This window comes from Uloborus diversus, chromosome 2, assembly GCF_026930045.1.
Source record: "Uloborus diversus isolate 005 chromosome 2, Udiv.v.3.1, whole genome shotgun sequence".
NCBI lineage: Eukaryota > Metazoa > Arthropoda > Arachnida > Araneae > Uloboridae > Uloborus > Uloborus diversus.
Window position 1 is genome coordinate 76,566,231 of NC_072732.1, and position 21,304 is coordinate 76,587,534.

At 33.1% G+C, this 21,304-nt stretch overlaps 1 protein-coding gene across 1 annotated transcript in view; it reads right to left on the reverse strand.

The window, feature by feature from the left end:
• LOC129235238 (cyclin-dependent kinase 4-like) overlaps positions 1–21,304 on the reverse strand; it is a 295,787-nt gene that overhangs the window by 204,676 nt on the left and 69,807 nt on the right. The window contains exon 2 of the mRNA XM_054868948.1: positions 3,178–3,296. The gene's annotated coding sequence lies outside the window, so the exon portion shown is untranslated. The remainder of the gene's footprint in view (positions 1–3,177; positions 3,297–21,304) is intronic.

A 21,304-nucleotide genomic window follows, 5' to 3' on the forward strand; every position in this document is an offset into this window, starting at 1 on the left:
AGCGACCCCTCTGGGGAAGCTTCAGTTATTTCGATTAATTATCTGATTTAAAGAAAGTAATTGATAAAATTTTGCTACTCAATCAAATCGTGTTAAGTAACAAAATATTTGAATCTGATATTTTAATATTAGAACATGTATCACGTATCAGGATAGTATCTTTTTTGTAGGACTCGACCAATGCATCGGCCTGGCCGATGCATCGGCGCCGATGGGTCAACAATTTAGCCATCGGCATCGGCATCGGCGGCTGATGCTAACTTGCAGAAAACATCGGCCCATCGGCCTTAAAAAACATCGAAAAGCCGATGGAACTGGCCGATGTTTTAGAAAAAAAAGGACCTTTGTTGTTCTACTTTTTAATACGAAGTAAAGGGAGTTATTGTTTTCATACAAAATTGCTTACTTAAATTTCAGTATGAATTTATATTTTAGTTAGCCCTGAAAGGGTTTTAATACTGCATTCAGATACCAAACAAGTTACTTATTGCGTTGTTTCTTGCTGCTGGATGTATGTATGTATGTATCTCTCTAAGTCATAACTCAAAAATGATAAGCTGAAGAAGGCTAAATTTTCGCATGTGGGGTGTGTGTACGTTCCAGTTGTGCACTTCCCTTTTTGTTTTCGATCGGGTGTTCTAAAAAACCGATTTACTCATTTTTTGTGGCTATTAATTACTTTTCAACGGAAAACTAATATAGCGTCTCAGACTGACGATCTCTTGGTGATATATTGCCGAATTGGAGACTATGGAAACAAATATGAGATGGCGGAACCGATTTTGTTTCATTTTGTTAGATTCCCGTTGAACCGATGGTAATTCTTAATTTTTCGATATTTGTAATATGAATCACAGTAATGCAGTCTTTTCTGTATCGCTTCGGCGGAGCTACAAGTTTAGGGCCCGTCGAAATACATTTTGGGGCCCTATTTCTCTACCACAGAAGTAATTTATCTGTTACCTTTTTTGTTTAATTTGATGACTAAAAATGTTTGCGTGCAATCTTTCCACTTTAATTGCGTAATTGGTTGACGGTTTCATAGTTTTATTCTTAATTTTTTTTTGAATGATTAAACAACATAATTTAATGTTTTTTAACCATGTTTAGTGCAACTAAATCCATACATTATTACAATATTACTGAAATCTTAGTTATATGTTCTATTTAAAAAGCAAATCAATTGGTTATTAAACAGTCTCTTTGTTTTTCTTCCTTTTTTCTTCCTGTCTTTCTTTCCTTCTTTTTTTTTTTTTTTTTTTGTCTCTTGTTGTTTGTTTTTCATCATACAGCAATCAAAAAAGGAGAAGCATAGCTACACCCTATACAGATTGTACGTAGTACGATCCAAAAGTTCGGGGGACAAGCTGTATAAAACCTTACCCAGAATAGTTCACATTACCGAAGCACAACCACCTTCAAAAGGTCACCTTGAGGGACTATGTACTACTTCTGCCAGTGCTCATATAACTTTTGGAAATACTACTGGAAGCCATTTTTTGCTACCTTCTGTGATGCAGCTTTATCTTCTCCTGACGGAAGAAAGCGGCGTCCATGCAAATGTTTTTTTTGCTGGGAACTGGTAAAAGTCACACGGAGCTAAGTCCGACGAAACGTTATGTTATTTGTTTGTCATATCAGAGTATTGACCAATCGAACCGTGCATCCTTAACATGAAAGTTGCCTTGTTCCCCACGATGAAATTAAAGCAGCAGCGCAAGAGGTCTTACAGGAGGTTGCGATAAATGTCTTCCAGGAGTTCTTCTAAAAGCTATACGAACGTTGGCAGAAGTGCATAGTCGTTCAAGGTGACTATTTGGTAGATAGATGTACTTCGGTAATGTGAACTATTCAGGGTAAGGTTTTATACATTTTGTCCTCGAACTTTTAGATCATACTACGTACGTATGAGTTTTCATAACGTTTTTCAGTGACGCAAGTTTACGCGCATGAAGACATCACAAGAGAATTTGCAATAATTAACTAAGGAGGAGTTCAAAATGGATATTTCGATCATCTATATGTTCTTAGGTACATATGCATGTACAGATGTGCCGAAAAAACTTCTGACGTTTAAATTGGGTGATCGTAAAATAAAAATTTAGGTCAAAATCTGATTTTTTTTTTTTTGATTACAATTCTTTATTTGCAGAAAGGAAACAAAGTGAATTGAATCAATGATCCTTTAAATCCCTGACAATCTTATCAATTTATTTCTGTTAGATTTTTCTGAGCAATCACGATTGCTTATTGTTCTTATTTGACTGTCCTTGATGTTACGCTGATTTTATTCCCCCCCCCCTCGCCTCCCCTCTGCAGCATTCCCGCTCATCGTCCTCTGCAGGCGAGGTTCCTCCGGTCCTGAGCAATGTCCCCCAAATCTGCTTCTCCTGGTCGGAGACGTCCATGTCCTACACACGCTCAGACTCACACACACACACACGCCTATGTGCATAGCAAGTCTATGCACACACAAGCCTACACATGCACAAGCACCTACACACACAGAGACACACACGCCTACGTGTATGCACAGGTCTACGCACACGCAAGCCTACACATGCATGCGCGCCTACACACACACAACTATACACACGAAACCGCCCAAGAGAAAGGGCAGGTTTGAGGGGACAGGAACAGTTTCTAGAAACAAAAACTCCAATGAATACGGTCCTGTCGCAACTCGTGATTGCGAAAAACATAATTTGAGTTAAAAATATCAGAATTCAAATTAATTTTTTTTTACACTTTTTTTTTGCCATCGGCCAACGGCATCGGCCATCGGCCATCGGCAATCGGCCATTTTGAGGAAAACAATCGGCCATCGGCCATCTTTGAACAATCGGCCAACAATCGGCATCGGCCCATCGGCCAAAAAATGGTCGAGCCCTACTTTTTTGCACAATCAAGTAAACAGCGTAGTCAGATGCTTGTAAGATTCAGAAAGAAGAATGAACACGAGGGATGCTCGAGAGCTGAATGGAAGGATGTTGTAATCCCACATAGATGATAAATGATGAGCCGTTTGGGATGTTCATGTCCCATACTACACACACACACACACACACACACACACACACACACACACACCCACACATATATATATATATATATATATATATAACCTGTAATGTTTAAGTATAACACATTTTTGACAAAATCTATTTATTTACTTACTTTTAGAAATGCGTTTCATCCATTATCGAGACTCGGATAAAAATATTTGAGAAATATTCCCTTTGCGTACGTTTGTCCAAATATCCGTCGTAGAAGTCATGTTCAAATGTTCTTGCGATCTAAAGGGAAAAAAAAGCAAAATAAAACAGCGATTAACACCTTCAGCATAACAAACTTTTAATTTCTTTTTCAGCTGCTGCGCAATAGAAATTAGACAGCAAAAAGTATATATATATATATATATATATATATATATATATATATATATATATATATATATATATATAGAGAGAGAGAGAGAGAGAGAGAGAGAGAGAGAGAGAGAGAGAAAATAATTTTATTTTTATCTCCTTGAAATTATGGTCTTATTACAACAAGGTGCAACTTTAGTTGCAGGCCGCCCACTTATAGGTTTACCACAAGCAGCAGACGATTGTCGTTTCACTGTTCAGAATTTATACCTTGTCTCTGAACTGGTGTATTTTATTTTTATTATTAGACTTATATATATTTTTTGTTCCGCATGAAAAACTTATGCAAGTAAATTTCCTTACTGCGAATATGAAACAATCAAAGTCGTGATTAATTTCCTATACCGATTCTTTTTTATTAGTTTCGGTTTCGTTTTGAATAAAAACCCTTTTTAGCCTACTTTTCTAGTAAGGGTCATGAAAGAAAAAACAGCATGAAAGAAAGCTTAATGTATCTTTAAAATATCGATAAAAACCAAAAAATATCAAAAATAAAGACAAATTAACTTTACAAATACACAAAACTGGCCTCTGGGGAGGAGACCTACAGATTTTGTTGCAAAGGGGGGGGGGGGGATTTATAGATCCAGGCCCGGTTGGGCACCACTGTCTTACAACTACAATAGAAACAAAAATACCTTTTTAAAGGTATTTAAATGCTCTTTAATTCATCGACCAATAGTTTCACCCGCAAATAAATTGTTATTTGCGATATGAAACGAAAACTGAAAAAACGCACCTAGAATATCCAAAATGGCGTTGCGCAACGTCCGACAATAATGACAAACAACACTGCAAAAACATATTAATTTTGTTATAATACTGTATAAAAATTGTTTTATGCTTTAAAAATAGAAATTTTTAGAGGTATTTCGTACTTAAAGGACTGTGACACGATTACTTGTCCCCATTTTTTACAAATGCTATTTAAAAGCAGGGTTGGTATAAAAACCTGTTTTTTTTTTTTTTTGAAGAAAAAAAGAACAAAAAAAATTTTTTTTTGGGGGGGGGAGGGGGTTAAACCAGTTTCTTTTGGTTTAAACGGGGTTTTTTTTGGTTTTTATGACTATTTGTAAGAAAAACAATTTTATTTTAGAAAAATCATGAAGATTTTATGAATTAACTGTGAAGGAATGTTTAATATTCATTTTTGTACCTAATTTCTTCGTAATTAATTAAATAATTAAGAGTAAAATCTTGTAATTTGATTATCGCATACTTAGAGATTTCTGCAGGAGAATATTGTTTGAAAACCTTGAACTATTATAAAAAATACAATGCATAAATGGGTCTTGGCATAAATAATCAAAGAAATAATTTACTGTGATAGTTTCAGATATTGTTAATTACAAATGACCAAGAATCAATTCTTTCAAATTAATTTCCTCATAATCATAGCAATAAAAAAAAAGTAAAATTAAAATCGCGCATGTTTAAATATGGAAAGTATTTTGCAGTATCTACAAATGAATCATAAGTCTGATGTACATTATATAACTTAAAGAACCAAAAGATCAACGCATATTTTGTTTGAATATTTAAAAAAAGTTACGAATCATGTAATTTATTTACCTAACGTATCAGTGACAACAGTTATAGAAACAGGAAAAGAAGGCTTTAAGAAAATTATTACGTTTTAGATTGTAGACATTATTTCTTCTGGTTTAATGCATTTAGGAATATTATTATTTTTTGTATCAAAGAAAAAAAAATCATTTTAATGAAAAGCCTCGGTACAAACTTAAATGAAAAAACTCTTAACGTATTTTAATTATGAAGACTGTCATAAAAATTAATGCTTATTAATGCTTCCATCATTCATACATCAGACTCCTTTTATTATATTGGGATCAAAAAAAGTTCTTTGAAAGGTGAAAATTTGGCATTAATTTTTTTTTATAAGAGCACAGAGTTACATAAATATTTTCTGTTTTCATAATTTTATAAATTTTCTTTTCTTGCTTGACTGCATCGTCTATCAGGGATGCACAAAGTGTGCAAGTATAAGCGCGATTTTGTGCTTACTCTGAGTGTTCTTGGACTTCTTTAGTTTTTTTTCCTCTCTTGTCATTTAAATATTCTAGTTTTAAGATATTTTTACACTATGAATCACTTCAATGGTACATAATCTATCTCAATAAATCTTAAGTAATCAAGCAAATTAAATTATATATGAAGTTTTTGTCGAAAATGATTATTTTGAAATGCAAAAGACTGAAAAATAATGATAATTAAAACATTATAAAAGAGCTACTTGGATTTTTTTTCCCGTAATTTCAGAAAAACTTAGTTGGTCTGCCTTGTATATTTATGTACCTAATAGGAAAGCTGCATAGATTTAAGCTGCAAAAATAAATAAAAAATAAATAAATAAATAAAACTATTAGTAAACTTGCATTACCTTAAAAAATAAAAGTTTCTAAATTTATTAAATCTGTAATTTTTCTACATAGCTTTGCTAGTTACTTTGCATTAATTAGAATTTACTCTTTGTAATAATATGTAAAATTTATGAAAAAATTTGGGGAAAAGCAATAAAATCTTTCAAAAAAAAAAAAAAACATTTAAAAAAAAAACCACATGGGTTTTTTTTCTTCATAAAACCACTTGGTTGAAACCACGGTTTAAACCATTGTTTAAACCAACGTGATTTAAACCAAACAACCCTGATGCAAAATGATTTGTTTTCTCTTTAAAATTTTATACTCGGCCAAATGTTCATGCATGACTACGGACCTGCCACTTAGTTGAAAGAATTGAACTCTCGATAGCTAAACTTCATACCATCAGTCCACGGAAACTGTTCCGTACTTAGAAAAAGTGAAATATTACTTGTAATTAGAGAAAGAGGCTCTCTTCGATCCAGAAAAAAAAACGAAGCGTAAGTTTAATACGGAAGCTAAACTAAGCATTAATATTTTTAATGACAGATCGTTTTTAATATAAGGCACTGTTTCTAAAAATCACAAATATTATTAAGTTGAATGCTAGGATTTACAATCATCCATCCCTATTATAGAAATCAAACACAAATGAAAACAGAAAAGTTTGTTCTAACTGATTCATCTTTATTATAGTTTCTTAATTATGTTTTAGCAAGGTTCGTATTAGTTGAAAGGCGCCATTTCCGAAGATCATTGTTCTAGCGATTGATTGTAAGTACAATTAGATTGAAACGTCAGACAATAAAAAAGATCATGACAAATAAGCAGAAAAGCGAATGAATAGGAAGCTTTGTGTCATCGCGCGGCAAGATCAAAGGAATCAATTTACTAAGTTAATAACCAAATGAATAGTCAAAGGATAAGCACGGAAGCAATGTACATTTTCAAATTGAAATATTAACTTCTGTGAATAACATATATTTTACTTCCGAGAGATTCTTTTAAATGATATTACCTTCACATTCCTGTTTGTTATTACATTTTCATTCGTGTTATGAAGACATTTAGAACTTGATTCTTGAAATTTACGAGATACTTAAGAGCATTATCGAGAAAAAAAAACTGATTCTGAGTCATGGGCATCTTTAAGAAGAATTTTATGTGCACAGTATTCTATTTGTTAAATTTTTTTTCTTGTTTTGTTTACTCGATATTTTATTTGTTCAACTTGCTCAAAAATCTTTATCGTTTCGTCATATTGCTCAGTATTTTGTTGTTTATTTTCGACCGCTAAACATTTTGGAAACATCAGTACATGTTCCTTTGCTTTGCCTTTTGATATTTCTAGCTGCATTTGTCTCTTTTAAGAAAATGACACACTAATAAGAAATGTGTGCCTCGGCCCATAAAACTCACATTAATTACATTTTCGTCGTCATAATCGAGTCATTAGTCTATCTAAGCCTAAAGTAAAGAAGACTGTTGTTTTTTAATCATATTAAGGTAAACACCCCAGTAGTGGCCAGTGCTTCAGTAGTGGCCATTTCGAGGTTTAAAACGCACTAGTAGTAGCCACAGTGAAGTATATTTTTGAACTGTGGCTCTACAAATTTAATTACCTCTACTGAAACTGAATGAGCGGATTATAGCCCAACTCTTTTTTAATCGTCGCATTTTATAAACATGCCAGAATTTCAATTTGTTCAATTTTTTCCTAAACCTCAAATTTGATCCAATAATGGCCACTTCAAAATCTGAAAATTTCAGTAGTGGTCATCTGACATTCTCCCGTCCGAAGGATTCACATTACTTACTTTAAATTCAAATAACTGATGAATAACATTGATTCAAAATGATATTTACATTAAGTACCTATATGTTAGGTACCTATATATTATACTCGCTTAATCACATTATTTTTGGATATTTCTTTCTTCAAAGTATATAAGTAATCTTTAATCTGCTACTACTGAAGCATTGACCACTACTGGTGTGTTTGCCTTACATGTAATCATTGATCATGGTACCTACTAGGCTTTGGTATAGTGCCTAGAAAGAGACTTTCTTTCTAGGCACTATAGTTTTGTAAAGTAAGAAAAACAACGTTAAAAAAAAGCAGAAATTTGCCAATTACAGCACACATGTGTTTCGGCGTGTCAAAAGCCAAAAGCTTTTGTCGGATGTCTTTTCATCCATAAACTCGTTACGTTTTGCATTGAAAAAGGCGTTCCCTGTAACGCCGAAACACGTGTCTGCTGTAATTGGCAAATTTGTGCTTTTTTTTAACGTTGTTTTTTTTACTTTACTGTTCAGCACAAAGGTATTTATTCATCTTACTATAGTTTTGGTTTTGATGCATTATAACTGGGATTGCAATACCGGACCAAAAATTCAATCCCAGTATTCGGTATTTTTAAAACGTGATACCGGAATACCGGTATTAATACCGGGGCTTGAAATTTCTCAAAAAAAGCTTGAAAACATATTGTATCGTTGCCACATTTCATATTTTTGTACAACAATTGTATTATTTATGAAAACGTATATAAAATTAACAACATAAAATTAACAACGATACAATGAACAAATATAAAATTAAGGAACAAATGTCATAATAAAAAATCAATAATTGTAAAAAAAAAACATAATGCATCTATTCAATTGTCTCTAAGCCTGGAACTCATTTTAGTGTTCAACTTTCCTACAGTTGAAAATTCTCTTCCTGAATTCAAGCAGGGTTGATGTTACTGTTAACGATGTTATAAACGATACCCTCTTCTAATTGTCTAGAAGTCTTTAATCCTCAAATAGTTCTGTCTTTTATGTGTTATTTTTGGATAAATCCTTTTGTGTGAATGTGTATGTGTTTCTCATGCATTGTGTGTATTTTTATTATTAAAAAAAAATAACTAGTTGTAATTTCTATCCGAGAGAAAATTCCTTTCCATTATAAACAGCATTTTCTCTTGAGCAGGAGAGGCTTATGTTTGCACTTTATTAGCCCTTTGGTTTGAAATTTACGATAAACTTGACTAAATTTGATCTTGTTGGTTTCTCTTTTCTCTTATTCGTTTTCGCTTTCTATTCAAAATTGATCACAATTATAACTGTGCGAATGTCTGAAAATATGCTTCAATTGATTATGATTCACCTCTATGCGAATTTCCAAGACATATATAATTTCTAAGTATTATCTTGCCAAGTACGAAGCCAAATAGCGAGACAGGACAACAAACTAATACTGGTGACAACAAATTATACTATTTGTTATGCTAACAAGGAAAAGTGTTTGCCAAAATTTAGTACAGTTAAGACAAATAATTAAAAATGAGATCATAAATTATTGGTTGGAATAAGTTGTTCATAGGACAAATGCATTCAAAATTATACTCGAAATAAACTTTCACAAAAGGGAAAATGAGTGATCAGGGAAATGGAGAAAATAAAAACGTGGTGCACAAAAGCGCACGAAAGTGCAATTCATTTCACCATCTTAGTAATGACAGTATCATTTTACAATCTTTCTGCTAGGCCTGTTTAATGATAATTTTAACCCCCGATTAGAGATGTAAAATTTCCGAAAATTTGGAAGTGGTGGAAAAAACCGTTTTTTTACCGGTTTTTTCGGGAGAAAATGGAAAATTTGATTTTTTTATGAATAAAATTAGGGTTCATTAATAGCTCTGTGTTTCTTGGAACATATAAAGAGTTAAACATTAAAATATATATGCCATCCACACATCTTTTCCTGCTTGACAGAAATACACATAAAGGTAAGTTTAATTAGAAAAAGAAATTGTTTTATGCTAATAGACATGCTTATATAAAGAACTAAGAGCTTTCTTCGTCAAACACCAGAAATATTACTGTGTGAAAATGAAAACTATTGAGTTATGTTTTTTTCCAATCCAGTCTAAGTCCAAGGCAAAACTAAATTGGTTTTTCCTTTTCTTTCCAACAGAAACCCCAAACCAAAACTCATAACGGTTTCTAAAGATGAACCAAAACTTAAATTGGAGTTTCAGTTCATTCATAGAGCCGTGCTAAGCACAGTAGTAAAAGTAGTCATACCTGCACTTTTAACAAAACTGAGTTATTATAACCCAAGTTTTTCTTTGTTTCGTATTTTACTCAATGAATAAAATGTTTTAGGGTCATTTATCAAGAACTATTTTTTAAAAAAATTCTGAAAAAAAAAAATGATATCTGAATCAAATATATGGAAAAGTCAAACGCTAAAACACAATATCTCAGCTCGAGCTCAACTTCAGATTCCACTTTTGTGCTTAGCACGGCAGTATACAGCATGCGGAAAAAAAAACGAACAAAAAAAAACGGACAAAGATTGCATCATCGAATGGAAGTAAAGTAATTTCATTTTGATGAGTATCGTATTTATTTCTGTTTCTCACTTTATTAGAAAATAATTTATGAGCTATCTCCATGTTTATGTTTTTTTTTCCTATTTAAAGCAAAAGACCTGCTATTTTAAAATTGTTTAACCAAGTAGAACCACAGTTCGTTTGCTTGTTGTGCCTCGGCAAACAGTATTCGATGTGGTATGTATGCCGCTTCAGGTGGTTCGGAAAAGATAGTCGATGCCCGGAAAGTGTACAAAAACGAACAGTGAACATTTCAGTTAATCGCCAGGTCATCCAAAAGTGAGTTTAATGAAATCCTTGGATTTCCAGGAGAGAGGTGGTTCTTAAGATGAGAATTTGTGACCGATAAGTACGACTAAGGGCAAAAAACAGCTCCAGCAGAAGTTTTACGAGTTACAACAGTTCAGGCACTCGTATGACTCCAAAGATGCCAGAAATGTTTGAGACGGGCCGCAAGTCCATGCTGGAAGATACCTTTCACTGATTTACCGTTCAATCAGCTCATAACCCCCAGAACAATAGGATTTGATCTGTAGGCACTCCAAGCACCTTCGAAAATGTTAAACATCGCCAAAATCCGAAGTCAAGATTTGTCTGTGATGGAATCAGCACAAGCGACATTTTTTTTTTTGTGAATGAACGTCATAGCATAAAATGTAACACAAAAAAAAAAAAAGGTACCACAAGGACATTTTAGAAGCTGTTGTACTTCTATGGACCTAAGAGCACTTCAGCATAGCAATGTAGACAAGCCATTTCAATTTGACTTCACACCAGTTCATACGGCCAAAGAGCAGAGTTGGCAAAAACCCGGGTTTTTTTAAAAAAGCCCATGGACCCAGGGTTTTTTGGATTTTTTTAAATAAACCCCCAAAAAAATCCAACTAAAGCTGGGTTTTTTAAAAGAAATGTGGGGGTTTTTTTTGTCTTTTTTTAGGAAAATGTCAGGTACTTGTAGCATATTGTAGCGTAAGTATATGGACAAAGCCCAAAAATTGTCTTGGGGTAAAGGAAGCTGGAAAACTAGTTAAAATCAGCGTTTTCTGAAGAGAAGTCTAAGACGACAAAACCCAAGAACGGTGAAATTTCAGATTTTTTAGTTTCTATGATTACCAACAGTTAAGGCAAAATTACTTCTCGAGTGATGAAATCTATTGTTCGTTTTTTATTACTACATTTTTTTTTTTTTTTTTTTGCATGCTACTTTATTGTATTTCATTTTTTTATGCAAAACTACTGTAGAACCTTAAGTAGTTAAAATCTCTTGCTGAATTCCAGCTTAATCAAGACATTTCTTTGAACTTTATGTTATCTGTTTTTCTATTTCTGTGTACAGAGTAAGAAATATTAATCTTTTACGTATGGTAAAGAAAATACTGTACATCCTATTCTGTTTTCTGTCTGACCGTTTGAGAAACCTGTTAATTTCTAAAAAATATACCTTGTTTATTTGAGATTTGTGACGTGTTGGTTTGCAGAAAATAATTCACATGAAAGCCTTTTAGCTAGAGTAGTTTCCTCTGTACAATCAACAAATATTGAGGAAATCAGACGTGACAGGACTTAGTCAAGATAGTTTGAGTTAATTATTGACCAGTTAAAGAAAGAAGTTAAATATATTTATTTAAAATCTTTGAAGTATTTTTTTAATGACGTCAAGAGTTAAGAAATGCTATTTAAGTTCAAAAGTCATTTTTTATGTAAATTGTTTGTGGTAAAGAACAAATAAAAAATAAATTCAAATTGTGAAAGTATTTAAATTAATTAATTTTTTCTAAAAACTTCTCAGAAAATTTAAAAAACACCTAAAAGTGGGTTAAATAATGGATATTTTCAAAAAAAAAAAAAACCCATTGGGTCCAACCCAATTGGGTCCAATCCGGCCAACCTTGCCAAAAAGACAAGAATGGTGCAAAGCGCAGTGTTTTTACATGATATCATCTTTAGAGTGGACGCTCTACTCGCTAAACCTCAATCCCATTTATTACACTGTATGACCTATTTTAGAGTCAAAGGTCTACCCTAAACTACACATAAGTTTGAACTCTCTAAACCAATTGCTTTTATAGGGAATAGGATTGATTACATGACTTGCGGCCCTTGAAAATTTCACTAAGCAGTTGCACCTCTGTATTCCTTCAAAGGGCGGCCAGTTTGAAACCAATTAATTTATTGATTGCTAAAAGGTCTTCTCATGTTATTATTTTTTGCCTTTTGTTAATTTTTTTATTTTTAAAAAAGTTGCATGGAAAATTGCTTTCCCGGGTTTTTTTCTTCTGCACCCTGTACATTTGGTTCGCACAATCAGCAGAAACATAGTTCTGTGATTAAAGTTATGCTTGTTTTCTGAAGAAGGAAAATCAATTCTTCACTAAAAATATTGGTTTAATTTTTTTTCCAAAAAGAATTACACGTATTTTTATCTATATGCAAATTATATTATCATACAGCAATTTGCATTATCAAAGTTAGACAGTATCTTAGCATACAAGGAGGGGGTGGGGGAGGAAATTACATCAGAATTTAAGTATGAGAAATTTCTAATCACTTTCTGGGGAAAATTTCAATTAAAACTTTCATTAATTCATTTTTTTAATTTTTCCGGAGGGAAAATAAATCCCTTCGGAATAAAAAAAAAACGTTTTTTTTTCGTTTTTTACGGAAATTTTCGGGGTTTATTTCCAACTGTTTTCATTTTTACCCCCGATACCCAAAGGAAGGAGGTTATAAGTTAGACGTGTCTGTGTATCTGTCTGTGGCACTCTAGCGCCTAAACGGATGGACCGATTCTGAAAAAGAAAAAAAAATGTTCGAAAGGAGAGTTGATCGAGAGTGTTCTTAGCTATGTTGCGTCTTTGGATGACATTAATTAAAGAAGATATTAAGTAAAAACCTCTAAAAGGTTTTTCGCAATTTTTGCAGTGAAACATATTTAAAAAATTTAAATTTAATACTTGAATAAAGAGATTTTCTTCCGCATCTGATAGAATGTGTTTGGAACTTCCATGTTACATAGAATTCGAATTATAACTTTCTTTTAAAGCAGATTTTAATAACGGCTAAGCCTTTATTCACGCGATTGATAACCGAATTCATTGTTGGCCGACAAGGAAATTAAACACAACGATTTAAAATTTTTATCTGTTGCCTGTTTCTATTTGTTAGCAAAAAAAAAACAAAAAAACTTGAAATTGATTTTTAATAGTAGAAGGCTTTTAAAAGGATTTTCAATTTTCCCTCTTGATTATACAGTTGCCGCTCAGTCGTGGGCTTTTGAAATTTTTAATTTTAGTTATATTAGTTCGTACTTTTAAAGACAAATTTTATATCAATATATTGATTTTGGTTCTGTATCATGGAAAAAGAGATGTACATTTGAAATATAAGTAGAAATTGAATAAGATAAATTGAAAATTCTTTAATTGAAACAATTTATTATTTCCAGCTAATACCGAAAATACCGGTATTTTACCTCTGCATATACCGGTATTACGAAATTGCAAAATTGCTAGAAATACTGGTATTCGGTATACCTGTATTGCAATCACTAGTTATAACTAAAAGTCTATTTAGGTTTCAAGTTCTATTTACGAGCTAGTTTAACACTTAAAGGAATTCCAATTAAGAATATATAAATAAAAATATACACATATAAAGAGATATTTTTATTTTAAACTTTTCTTCAAGCGCATTCCTCGCATTGATGTGTGCCTCTAAAGTTTAGTCAAGAATATTTTCATGTTTCGCTTTTTAAATACAAATTAAGGAATAAGGAAGCCGGGGGAAAAGAGCAATCGGAATTTTCGAATATTAAAATAGAATGCGGCTATATTTTTGGAAAAAAAAGTAGAAATGTTAAAAAATAGTTCTTTTTCTATGTTCTTCCAATTCATTCTTTTTGAAAGTGAGGGTTTTTTTCAGTGAAATGTATTGCTGTTTTTGGAGAGTATACTAGCTTCGTATATTTCACATCTCGAAAATGAATTTCATTTCTCTAGAAAATACCAAAGACTATTTTAACATTACTGGAAAAAAAAAGAAAGAAAACTCTAGCTATAAGCTGTGTCTGTGAGTATCTGAGGTAAACAAACAACAACATAGGTAAAATGCTCTAAAGGAGGCATCCAAATTAGTTTCTAAAGCTGAAATCTTTGCTAACACAAATATTTATTCGCCCTTGTTTGGATCTACTAAGTTCAGATTAATCACAACCGAGCTGCAAGCAAACCACGCATTTCATTTTTAATACAAATACATCTCGTGTTTTGGTGCTATGTTTTACACATGTACATTAATTTGATGAATCATTGGCCGCTTCCTCTGGACTGAGCAATTACAACTTACCGGAGAAGAATTTAGTGGTCAGGAATAGTACCCTCAGTTATGGAGCAAGTTCTTAGGCACTTTTACTTTTCTTTGAGCAAATTGCATTTTTTATCATTTTTCTTTTAAATCGCATACAGAAGCAGTTAGTATAATGCCTCTTACCTAGGCATTGAATAAAATGTCGGACTTTTTTAGGTAAAGTACGCAATGTGAGAATCTGAGAATCATTACAAACTATCTCCAGGCATAGTATATAATACCTTCGTATTCTGTAGAATAGACAAACGCTACAGGCAACGTATGAACTAGTATGTTGTGGCCATCACGAAACTTTCTTCTATATTTTTCTTTTTTTTTTCTGATCCCTTCCCATGCTTGACGAGGAAGCAATATTCCCAACAAAAACAAAATTACACATGCAAAAACTTGACGACTATCCCAATGTCTGAATTATTCGCAACTCCAGCGCTCGAATACGCTACCTTGCGGAGATTTACAAAACTGCCGGAAAAAACTAAAACTTTGCCACTTAGCGTTCCATGTGTGTCTGTTGACGGAAACACAGGCAGTTTGTTCTGAGTATTTATTAACGCAATCGATGTATCTTAGTTCGATTTCTGTAGTTTTCAGCTACAGAAATTGTTTCGTCCCTTAGTAGTATAATCGAGCTTCTCAGAATAATGTTAGTTTTCCTTATTTCCTTCTAAAATGTGAGTTGATTGAGAAATGGTTAAAGCGAAAACTCTGGATTAACAAACTTGGATAACGTTATACAAGGTAAAAAATTTTATTGTTTTGTATGAATTTGTAAGAATATGGGTTTTTTTTTTAAATCTTAAATTAATTTAACTAACCATATTTTACAGCAGCATTCAATTGGAATGGACAGTATGCAAAATATTTTCTTGAATATATTATCGTAGAACAAAATGAAAAATGTTTAACCGAGATAGAATTTACTTTATTCCTTTTATTCTCAGCTGAAAGGTTTCGCCAAATTTGTTTAAGGTTATAGTTTTAGTATTGTGCGAGCAAAGTAACCTTGGCGAGATTTCGCGTTTTTAATTAAACCATTTTTACTTTTTATCATGAGTGGAATAAAATGGTAGTAGGATTACAGAATTCGATAAGTTAAAAGAAATAATGGTCATTCAACTGAAAAGAAAACTACTACCATATTTCCGTGAGAATTTTGTTGATGATTTGCATAACATGACATAATTAAACAGTAACTCAGAAATTAGAAACATTGAAACAGAAAAATTTTAAATTAACCGATTCGGGAATTTGAGAGAAATAACTCAGCTACAAATGCAAAACAATAAGCGCTAGCCAAGCAAGGCAAAGAAGTATTATCTTCTTTTGATAATAATTTGTAATGTCCCATTAAATTTTCTAGCATTAATTGTTATTTTTGTCAGGCCACAATTATTATTTAGTTTTATCAAGAATTGATAAATATCGAATTCAACATCGTGGAAATGGCTGCTTAGAACTACGAACTACGTAGTTTGCATTAATGTTTGACGTTTAGTAATGCTTCTTGAATTATGATCTCTTTCTACGTGGGCCAAAATATCCTCAGGACTTAAAATATTGATTTAAAAAGGATAAAACAAAAAAAATCATACATACGAACAATAATCACAACACTTTTAGCATTTTCTTCGTTACCACATGCGTTTGTTTTAGTTTTTTCGTCCGCCATTAGACAGTGACTGCAGTGCCCCCTATAGTTCGTTGGAGTTGCGAATTGCAAAAGCAAAGCAAAGAGCGAAAATTGAAAGTTATTTTAAAAGCCTTGCTCGAATTAATTACAAATATTTTATTTGTTAACAAACTTAAGATGGCAACAGTTAAAAATTTTAAATCATTGAGATAATATTTCCGATCATTTCCATACAATTAAAATCACGAGAAATACGCAGACGACAATCTATTACGATTTATCTTTCTTTTTGTTGCATTAATAAAGCTATTTTTATTCGCAAAAAAAAAAAAAAAAAAAAAATCAACACCTCTTGGAGCGATTGGCGTCAAAATTGAACCGAAGCCTGTTTACATATGGACTCACCATTAGCCCGGTCAAAATAGACCAAAAAAACGAGAAAGTTCGGAAAAATTCCCATAAAGCTGAAAATTGGTACAGACCTTAAGAACATCATTATATATGAAATGTCAAAAGTCCTCATCGATCCGAGTGGAGCTAAAAATTTTATGCAAGGTCAAAGGTCAAAAAATCAATTTTTCATATATATCTCTTAAACGATAATTGTTAGCGAAAAAATGGAGGTTACAAAGTTTGAAAGGTATGCAATTGTGTACAAACAAGTGGGGATTCCGAGGATGGGTCATGGGGGTCATACCTTCCACCCTAAAGCTACTAAATATAGGTTAAAATGGCATTGGAGACATATTTAAAAAAAAAATTCCCTTAGACCCCTTATTTGTACCCCTATTTGGTACTTTGACTATGAAATTAACACAAATATAGTTAAGGAAAACACTAAAGTGAAGTGTCAGAAGTCCCCATCGATCCCGGTGGAGCTAAAAATTTTATTCAAGGTCAAAGGTCAAAAACCGATTTTTCGCAACTATCTCTTAAACGGTAAGTGTTATCGTAAAAATAGGGTATACAAAGATTGAAAATTAATAGACAATTATGCACAAACGGAAGGGGATTCAGCGGATGGGTCAAGGGGTCATACCCCCCTCTCCCTAAAGCGATAAAATAAAGTCTAAAACTGCAGTTCAAGGACTCAAATTTCTAAAAATTCACCCTAAAATCCCAATTTTTGTCCAAATATTGCGCTTTGACTATGAAAGTACCGTAGAAATAATTAGAGACATCATTATAAACGAAATTTCAAACGTTCTCAACGAATCCCAGTGGAGCTAAACGTTTTATTCAAGGCCGAAGCTCAGAAAATCAATTTTTCACAAATATCTCTTTAACGGTAAGTGTCTTAAAATAGAGGATACAAAGTTTGAAAACTATGAATTTATGTACATACAAGCGGAGATTTAGAGGCTGTGCCTTGGTGGTCTTACCCCCCAGCCCTCCTCCCCCGTAAGCGACAAAATTAAAGCTGCATTTTGATGACATATTTCGTTGACCTTAAACCCCCTATTTGTGCCCTAAAATTACTTTGATCCCTTTCTGATAACGAGTACTTCCAAAACCAGAAACTGGATCTGCCCTAGGTGTTAAAAAAGCCCAATATTTGTGCCCCCCCCCCAATAAATGATAACATTCATAAGGTATCGCAGTTTTTGAAACTTGGAAATAGTACTGAAGCTCCTTTTCTTTCTTTCGAGTGACCTCGAGAAACTACACTTGACCGCTATGCCTATCCCCTCTTACGATTCACACCCCCCCCCCCTTCAAATTGAAAAGATCAAATTACATTCAGGGGAGAGTGGATGCGCTTAGATTCCTTTGTATGAGCAAAGTCAGTCGCACAAGTGCTACTAATAACAGGGAGTGATTCTTTGTTGTGAAAAATCGGGTTTATTGATACTATTTTTGATATGAATACGTACCCTTAACAAATAATTCTTCAAAGATGCCGCAAGATTGCTTCATTTTCAATAAATCTTTGACTGACGGTGAAATTGTTACTGTAGAACGCGGACTAAAATCTATAATTGATTCAAGTAGTGCAAGGAACGATGGGTTTGTTGAATACTTGAAAGACAAACAGTCGGTGGATCAGTTCATGTAGTGTCGCAAAATGTACACCCGAAAGTGGGCATTGAGGCAGCTAAAAGACAACAAGAGACAGAGGCCAGTACATCTCTGAGTAGTCCACCTCGTACTAGAGTCCTATCAGGTGAGACAACATTTTGTTTTAAAAACTGTTGCTTATTTTGTGGTGATGAAGCAAATGAAGAGACTGAAAAGAAAAAACAGCAGAATATACGGCGTAGAATTTGTCAAGTTGCTACTCTTTCCTTTAAAGATAATATTCTAAAGATTGCACATAAACGTTCAGATGACGTAGCAGAAATTGTTATTGCACGCATACAATATGAATACGATTTAGTTGCTGCTGAAGCGGAGTACCATTCTAATTGCTACACTTCATTTCTAAAGCGTTCTGTAGGTCTTAAAGCAGGTCGTCCTGAAAATCCCGCTGTTACTATGGCGATGACAGAAATAATTGATTATATTGAAATTAATGATGATTGTCAGTTTTCACTGTAAGAGCTAAAAAATATTTGTAAAACTGAAATCCCAGATGATAAAACAATCAAAAACAGATTAAAGTTAAGGTATGGCAATAGAATGATTATAACCGAGAAACGTGGAAGTTTAGCAATGATTTGTTTACACTCAGCACGATATACTGAACAAAACTTGGTACGAAAATAAAAAAAAAACAGCAAAACAGGAAAGATTTAGGGTATTAAAGACTGCGGCAGAAATTATTCAAGAAGATATCCAATCTGTCGTGTGCGACACTAACAATTGTCCCCCGCCATGTCAAATGTTTGAAAATATTAATAGTGACATGCCGGAGTCATTGACTTATTTTTTGGAGCAAATTATCTTAAAAAGAAAACGATCTAAATTGGAACATTTGAAATTAATATGTACTAGTGTCAGCCACTGTATTATGGAAGCTGTTCGTCCTAGATCGTTCATCTCGATATTACAATTGGGTCTCTCAGTTTTTTTTCATCGACGATTTGGATCTAAACGTTTGATACAAATTTTCTCATCTTTTGGTTTAAGTGCTTCGTATAATGATACGATGGCGTATAAGGCGGCTACAGTTTTTAATCATCAGACACATCTTGTATCACCAGAAACCGGGACATTTATTCAATACGCAGCAGACAATGCTGGTATTAACGTACGCACTTTAGATGGCCATAACACTCTACACATAATAGGCATAATCCAAATTATTACTCCTAGAAGTTCAGTTTTAGCAGAAGATCCTTTATCGCGAATGAAACAAATTATTTCAGCGAAAGATTTTGCAGAAAAAGCTCATATTCCAACACAAGAGTACCACAATAATGGTGTAGTAGGATATAGTAAAATAACTGCTCAGAATTTTGCTTATGAAAGTGATACAACTTCTTTCTTACTCCGGAAAATAGATTTGTTATGGTTGTATGGGAAATGGAATAATTTATCGCTATCAGGTTGGAACGGTTATATTGAAGGTTTAACAAAGAATAATATGGATTTTTCAATGTCTAGAATTTTGTTCTTATCATTTATTCACCAACCTGCAAATGACTACAATAGTATATACACTACTTTACTTTGTGCTTTGGAGAATACAAAGCATTACCTGTTACTTTTGATCAACCTTTGTATGCAAAGGCTAGAGAAATTGTTGCTGCTGTACCTGAAGAATCTGATTAGGGATAATAGGTACTGAGAGGCATCTTATATCCGTTAAATAAGTGATAATGTTGTACTTGTTTCACCAGTTTCACATAATTTGAACCAGAAAGAGTTGAACTTCATATAAAAACGTCTTTTCAACATATTGTATAATTTACAAATTAATAATGCGCTTTTTATAATAACAGTTATGTTTTGAAATAATTGCAAAATAAAAAAAAATATTTTTTGACCTTTGACCGTGCATAAAATGTTTATATTAAGTTACGATCGATGGGGATTTTTTATATTTCATTTATAATTGTGTATTTTGTGTCTCTGCCAATTTTCAGCTCTATGTGAATTTTTCCGATTTTTAAAGTTTTTTTTTTGTTTATTTTGACCTTTGACCATCCATAAAATTTTTAGTTCAAGTGGAATCGATGGGAATATTTCATATATCATTCACAATGATGCATTTAAAGTCTGTACCAATTTTCAGCAGTGTATGAATGTTTTCAATTAAAAAAAAAAAATTCAATTTTGACCTTTGACCTTGCATAAAATTTTTAGCTCCACTCGGATCGATGAGGACTTTTGACATTTCACTTATAATGATGTTCTTAAGGTTTGTACCAATTTTCAGCTTTATGGGAATTTTTCCGAACTTTCGCGTTTTTTTGGTCTATTTTGACCGGGCTAATGGTGAATCCGAACTCGAATGTCTATTTTGACCGGGCTAATATATTCCAAATTTCAACCAGAACGTAGCATTACTTCTTGAGATAGGGCACTCACAATGGAAAAAAAGAACGGGTGATTGCGCTACCCCCTTTTTAGCTGTTGACACCAAAATAAAATCAGCTCTTATACCCACTAAGGGCTACTTGCCGATAAATTTTTCTTTCATTCCGTTCATTATTTCTTGAGATACAGCAGTCACAATTGACGACAAAAAACGTTCTATAGCTCAACCCCCGTTTGAGTTATTGACACCAAAATTGAATCAGCACCTGTTCCTGTTAATGGCAACATATGGACCAAATTTTGTTTGATTCCGCCAGTTACTTCCTGAGGAATAGCAAGCACGCGTAACTCAAAAAACGTCCCATTGCTCCACCCCCCTTGGAGGAATTCGCGCCAAAAACCAATGGGCACAAGTTCACATAGCGGCACATATGTGTACCAAATTTCGTTCGATTTCATGCGGTAGTTTTTGCTGTAGAGCGGCCACAAAAAACTGGTCACACACAGACGTGACACACACACATACACACACACACACACAGACAGACAGACATTTTCCAAAAATAGTCGAAATGGACTCAGTACACCTCAAAACGTTCGAATCCGTCAAAATTCGAAATTCGAAAATTTGCACGAATCCAATACTTTCTTCTATATATTAGATATAGAAGAAAGTAAAAAAGGTTTGGATAA